Here is a 7,435-nt window from a genome sequence, read left to right on the forward strand (position 1 = left end):
TTCTCCTGGGAAGCGTGCAATGAAGCGTGCCTCCACATGGTGCCCGAGCGCCTCCCTCGTGATGGTGGCTAGGTCCGAGGCGCTCCCAAGGAGAGCCCCCGAGCCCAGCCTGAGAGGGGCGCCTTGTGTGCCTTCCTATGCGATAGGTGAAGGCGCCCCATCCGGGAATGCAAGGCTCAGTGCGGCGCCATCGGGTGATGCTTCCTCGCAAGACCCCTGGCCCAGCTGCATCTTCTTTTTCTTGGGGGCGACCTCAGGAGGGAGGAAACCGCCCTCATCTTCAGGGTTCTCGACTGCCGTAGCCTGGTAGGCGCGCTCAAGGGAGCACACCACGTCCTTTTCCTGGCATGCGACCGTGATGACGCCGCCGCTTCCTGGCATCTTGAGGATGTTGTAGCCGTGGTGCGTCACTGCCATGAACTTGGCTAGTGCTGGGTACCTAGGATGGCGTTGTACGGCAGGCGAATGTAAGCGATGTCGAAGTCAATGAGCTCGGTGTGGTAGTTTTTGCATTCGCCGAAGGTGACAGGGAGGCGGACCTGCCCTATCAGGTGTGTGGAACCATTGGTTACTCCGGAGAACGTCTTGGTCGGCTGAAGCTGGTAGTACGGCACTTGGAGCCTGTCGACCGTTTAAACATATAGGACCTTGAACCCTACTCCAGCATCGATGAGAGTCTTGGTGACAGCCACGTTGTTGATGACGGGTGAGCAGAGCATGGAGAGCGCGCCGGCAGTGGCCGCGCACTTGTGCTGATCTGAGGAGCTGAAGGTGATGGTGCATTTGGACCACCTGAGCGGGCGAGTTACTTCGGGCTTGGGGAGTGCCGCGTTCACCTCGCGCGCGAACTGCTTGAAGATGCGGTGAGAAGCTGCGGCCTGTGAGCTGCCCAGGATGTAGGCAATGGCTCGGGGCTCCTGGAAGCCCCCAGCCCCCCTCGTCCTTGTGATGATCTTTGTTCCTTCTTGGTGGTGCAGGCAGTGAAGGAAGACTAGCATTGCCCTGAAGGCGATACTCGTGAAGGATGCTCCCTCCAGGCACCCTCGCGAGGTTGGCCCTACCAATGGTCCTCCCGAGGATGGTCACGCCACTCCTGGCGATGGTCGCGTCCGTCCCAGCGTCCTCCACCTCGGCCACCTCCGCAGCCGTAGCCTAGATCGTTGCACTTGGGGCGTCGACCGAGGCGCCCGTCATGGAGGGCCCTGAGCTCCTGGCAGTCGTTGGTGTTGTGGCTGTGGATGTAGTGGAAGACACAGAACAGTCAGTTGCTCTTGGATGACTCAGGGTGGTCGCAGCCGCGCTTCATCTCTGGCTCGGTCGCGAGCACGGCCGACCCTTTGCACTTCACATCCTTGGCCTTGGCCTTCTTGTCTTCTGGGTTAGCATCGGGGAGCTTGAGGAGGGAGAGGCACCCCTCCTCAGCCCTTGCACACTTGTTCACCATATTGAACATCTCCAGGGATGTGCAGAGCTCCTCGTGGATGGCGAGCTCCTCCTTCATCTTGACGTCGCGGACGCCATCAGTGAACGCTGAAATGATGGCCTCGTCCGACACCTTGGGAATCTTGAGGCGAACGTTGTTGAAGCGCTGGATATACTTATGTATGGGCTCTCCTGGCTACTGCTTGATGCATCGCAGGTCACCCGCGACATCCTTGAGGGCCATTGGGAACCAATTCACCATGATCTTCTCGTCACCGCTGGCCACCTCGATGCTCAGGTCGTAGAGCTACAGGAACTCAATGGGGTCGGCGATGCGTTGTAGCATGGAGGCAGGTCAGGTTTGAACTTGCTCGGCCAGATGACGTTGCAAAGCTCCGAGGTGAACGCACGACACCCTGTTGTGGCCACGGGGGCTCGTCGAGGAGGTGGAACTTGGTCGTGGTGCTCGCACGCCGCCACCTCCTGTGGCAGCAAGCGGGCTTGTCATGGGGGTGCTGGAAGCATGCGTGCTTCTCCTTGAGGCCGCTTCAGCAACTGGCAGCTCACCTCTTCCTGTGCAGGCGCCTGGCGTGGTGGGTGGCGCCGTGGTGTGACATGCCTTGGCTTGATGATGACGCCCTGGGCTGGAGGTGGTTGAGGAGCCCCGTGAGCCACGTCGATCATGGCAGGCGGCTGCTGAGGCAGTGAGCGGGCTGGTGCAACAGAGCCCCCAACCGCGCTGACGAGCTCATCAATCCGCTCGAGCCACTCCTCATAGAAGTTGTCGACCAGGCGGTAGCAAAGGAGCTCCCGCGCCATGAGAAGAGCAGCCTGCGCGTCCGCCAGGCCGTGACACGCGTGGGAGGATGAAGCTGCCGGGGTCACTGACGGAGTGGCGGTGCGCCCGTCGCGGCCCACCGAAGGGTGCATCAAAGAAGCTTGCTGCTCGTGGCCGGCAGGGTCCATGGCGGCGTTGGCCACTAGAGACGGAGCACGACGAGCACAACCATCGCCCGCCGTAGCCGTTTGAGCAACACGAGCAGCAACTGCGGCCCGACGGTCGGTGTGAGCCCGGCGTGCGTCAGCCATGGAGGTGTCGGAGTGACGGTGGATCGATCGACGAAAGAGAAGATCCGACGCACTCCTACCTGGCGCGCCAAATGACGGATTACAGGTTCTGCAAACCCTTGAAAGGTTCAAACTTTGGGATGCATGCGGAGATCTCAACCTACCTAGCCTGCCTACTCGCAATCCTCCTAAGCCTAGCGCGTCGGGCTCAAAGAGACAAAGAGATATGGCAGTTTATCCTGGTTTAGGCCACCTTGCAGTGTAATACCCTACTCCACCATTTTGGTGGGTTGCCTCGAAGGGCTGGGCATGAACTAGTACAGTGGATGAACTGGCCTGAGGAGGTGAGGTGTTCTTGAGCCCAAGAGATCTGGTGAGGTGGTCGGGTGAGAGTGGATCTCTTCCCCCCGATGTGAACTAGATGCCCCTCTATGGTGGTGGCTAAGTCCTATTTATAGTGGCCTTGGTCCTCTTCCCAAATGTTGGCGGGAAGGGATCCCACAACGGCCAGATTTGAAAGGGGACAAGTAGTACATCCTATCCTGACTAAAGTTGTCTTCGTCTGCGAAAAGCCTCTGGTCATGACGATGTGGTGGGCTCGGTGATGACCTCCGTCCTGCCGTCCTGGCGGTATTGGTCTTGTTGCACCAGAATGAAAACCTTTGGCTGATTCCTCAGGACTCCGCGCCTGTGGCTTGCCTCCCTTGCACCAAAGTGGAAACTAGCGCTCTGCGCCCGCTGGCGCCCGCCTGGCCTTGGTCGTCATGGCTCATGTCTGCTGAGCCTCGTGAGGTGCACCTTGCATAGAACTCTCCGCCCCTCGAGAGCCAGCCTGAGGAGGCCGATTCCCTCGGGGGTCTTGTTGTCATCCGCCTCGTGAGGCTTGGCCCCTCGCGAGGGTCTTGAGTCATTGATGCTGAAGCTGGGCCGTATCAGGCCGTTGATGGAGCCATGTGATGGGCCGCAGGCAGGCAAGTCTGGATACCCCCATATCCAGAACGCCGACAACATGCTACTGAGCTGTGCAGTTTACCCAGTAAATTAACCAACCACACACAATTGATCACCGAGCAACAGATCAGTAGAAGAATAGTTGCTGCATAAACCATGAACTACACAGCTACTACATTGCCATTAGTTACCCAATGGCGGAGCAGAGAAGAGCTAGCAACAGCAGTCTGGATTCTGAAATTCTCTAGTCACTTTGTAGCATCCACGGCTGCTAATCTTATTAATCGTTACTACCATATGAATGCGCTTGTCCTAACAACGCAATGTAATGTATGGGTTGTTCATGGCAGTATGTATGGTTGTTTTCTAATTCCTTAGGAGGGATGTGTGGTTGGTTTAGTACCTTTCTTGCGGACGCGGTGGATGTGGTCGCCGGAATAGGCGAGGTCGTCACAGGGGTCCTACCCACCGCTGCCACCATCCACAGATACTCAGATCAGAAACAAATGAAAATACAATCTATGGATTTCAGAAAGAGTGTTGAACGGCACACATAGTCGTAGTTGAGGGTCGTGTACGAACACGGCTGCATGGAGGTGGCTGCGGAGATGTGACCGCGAGGCGGCAGCAAGGAGGACGATCTACGGCCTCGAGGCACTCCGCCGGGCCACCGTAGGGGAGGTCTTCGTGCCGTCATGAGCCCAGCCATCCACGACGCCGTCGTCCTGGTCCTGGAGCGAGGGACGGGCGGCGCGTCCTGCTCAACCGCCGCGAGCTGAGGCGAGCAAGAACTAGGCGAGGCGGCGGAGATGGTATGCACGCGGTGTCTAGGGTTTCGGGTGGACAACTTGGACTCTCTCCTCGGTGGACTGGCCGGCGGCCTAGATGGATTGGAAGCTGAACCTGACATCAATTGATCCCCTCTCTTCTCTGAATCCTAGACAAACGAGGAAGATAGGTGTACGCGTGCGTGAATGCAGGGAGGGATGGCGGACAAAGATTCCGGGAAACACTCAATCTGCCGACGGCGGAAGCGATGGGATGCGAGGGAGGGAAAAGATCGGGAGAGACGGGGATGAGGGAGGAAGCGGCGGCGGATTGGGGGAGACGGGGAAGACGGATGACCGGGCTACTGGGACGGGGTTCCTTTTTTCTCTATCATGTTGAAGAACAACTTTGGAAGGGGAGGCCGCACACCAACGGTCAGAAAAGGAGGCAGGGACATCCTATATGACGCATTGTGCATCGTATAGCTCAGGACGCACAACCGCAACTAGGCCGGCCCATTGGCAGCCAAGCCAACTAAGCACGCTGCATTGGTCGCGCGAACGTTGTTCATTGCATTAAGCAATCGCGAGAGCAACTAGTTAATGAGCGCTCCTTCGGGAGTCTCGCAACAACCAGCGCCACTTGGCGCACTCTCAGCCATTCGTCACGTGTTGCGCTCTGGGCGCTTCCTTCAGATTTTTTTTTGCACGCGTTTTGGCTTTTTAAACGATTTTTTTGACATTTTGCTTTTCCACCGGTCTTCCTTTCCTTTTCGATAAAAAAATTGGAAAAAAAATTTGCACGAAAAAATGCTTTTCTTTTTTTCCTTTCGCGAGAGTCAGGTTTTGCATCCGCGAGAGACACAGGTGTGCTTTCGTGAGAGTCACGGCCATGCTTCTCGGACACGGAAAAACGTGTTTTTTATTTTTTTCCTATTGCGAGTCACAGTTTTACTTCCACAAGAGGTACGGGTGTGCTTTCGCGAGAGTCACGGCCGTGCCTCTTGGAAACGGAAAAAACATGTTTTCTATTTTTTTTCCTTTCGCGAGTCACGATTTTGCTTCCGCGAGAGGCATGGTGACACGTCTCCAACGTATCTATAATTTATGAAGCATTCATGCTATTTTATTATCTGTTTTGAATGATTATGGGCTTTATTATACACTTTTATATTACTTTTGGGACTAACCTATTAACCGGAGGCCCAGCCCATATTGCTGTTTTATTGCCTGTTTCAGTATTTCGAAGAAAAAGAATATCAAACGGAGTCCAAACGGAATGAAACCTTCGGCATCGTGATTTTTTGGAAGAATATCATCCTAGAGGCTTGGAGATCAAGTCAGAAGATCCTCGAGGAGCCTAGGAGATAGGGGGGCGCCCCCCCTATAGGGCGCAGCCCCCTGTCTCATGGACACCTCGGGCACCCCCCGACCGACTTCTTTCGCCTATATAAGCCCACGTACTCTAAAACCATCGAATATCAAGATAGATCGGGAGTTCCGCCGCCACAAGCCTCTGTAGCCACCAAAAACCTCTCGGGAGCCCTTCCCGGCACCCTGCCAGAGGGGGAACCCATCACCGGTGGCCATCTTTATCATCCCGGCCCTCTCCATGACGAGGAGGGAGTAGTTCACCCTCGGGGCTGAGGGTATGTACCAGTAGCTATGTGTTTGATCTCTCTCTCTCTCTCTCTCTCTCTCTCGTGTTCCCTCTATGGCACAATCTTGATGTATCCCGAGCTTTGCTATTGTAGTTGGATCTTATGATGTTTCTCCCCTCTACTCTCTTGTGACGAATTGAGTTTTCCCCTTTGAAGTTATCTTATCAAATTGAGTCTTTTATGAGAACACTTGATGTATGTCTTGCCGTGCTTATCTGTGGTGACAATGGGATATCATGTGCCTCTTGATGTATGTTTTGGTGACCAACTTGCGGGTTCCGCCCATGAACCTATGCTTAGGGGTTGGCACACGTTCTTGACTCTCCGGTAGAAACTTTGGGGCACTCTTTGAAGTACTTTGTGTTGGTTGAATAAATGAATCTGAGATTGTGTGATGCATATCGTATAATCATGCCCACGGATACTTGAGGTGACAATGGAGTATCTAGGTGACATTAGGGGTTTTGGTTGATTTGTGTCTTAAGGTGTTATTCTAGTACGAACTCTTGAATAGATTGATCCGAAAGAATAACTTTGAGGTGGTTTCGTACCCTACCATAATCTCTTCGTTTGTTCTCTGCTATTACTGTCTTTGGAGTGACTCTGTGTTGCATGTTGAGGGATTGTTATATGATCTATCTATGTTATTATTGTTCAGAGAACTTGCACTAGTGAAAGTATGAACCCTAGGCCTTGTTTCCTATCATTGCAATACCGTTTACGCTCACTTTTATCGCTCGCTACCTTGTTGCTTTTATAATTTCAGATTACAAAAACCTTTATCTACTATCTATTTTGCGCTTGTATCACCATCTCTTCGCCGAACTAGTGCACCTATACAATTTACCATTGTATTGGGTGTGTTGGGGACACAAGAGACTCTTTGTTATTTGGTTGCAGGGTTGTTTGAGAGAGACCATCTTCATCCTACGCCTCCTACAGATTGATAAACCTTAGGTCATCCACTTGAGGGGAATTTGCTACTGTCCTACAAACCTGTGCACTTGCAGGCCCAACAACGTCTACAAGAAGAAGGTTGTGTAGTAGACATCACATGGTTGTGCTTTCGCAAGAGTCGTGGCCGTGCCTCTCGGAACGGAAAAAAACACGTTTTCTGTTTTTTTGTGAGAATCACGGTTTTGCTCCCGCGAGAGACACGGTTGTGCTTTCGCGAGTGTCACGGCAGTGCCTCTCGGAAACGGAAAAAACGCATTTTCTTTTTTTCCTTTCTCGAGAGTCATGGTTTTGCTTCCATGAGAGGTATGGTTGTGCTTTCGCGAGAGTCACGGCCGTGCCTCCTCGTAAACGAAAAAAATGTTTTCTCTCTTTTTTTCCTTCCGCGAGAGTCATGGTTTTGCTTCCCGCGAGAGGCACGGGCGTGCCTTTTTCGGAAAGGGAAAAACCCGTGATCCCGGTTCAGTTTTTTTGTCCGGTTTTTTTCGTGAAAAAAAGTTTGTCAAAACATATCAACATGGGATCTAGTTTTGAAGATCTCGACGTGAGAAATCCAACAGTGAAAGCGGTTCGAGATTTGGACGCACGGTTTGAGAGATAAAACATTTTCAA

Source organism: Triticum aestivum, chromosome 7B (genome assembly GCF_018294505.1).
Source record: "Triticum aestivum cultivar Chinese Spring chromosome 7B, IWGSC CS RefSeq v2.1, whole genome shotgun sequence".
Taxonomy (NCBI): Eukaryota; Viridiplantae; Streptophyta; class Magnoliopsida; order Poales; family Poaceae; genus Triticum; species Triticum aestivum.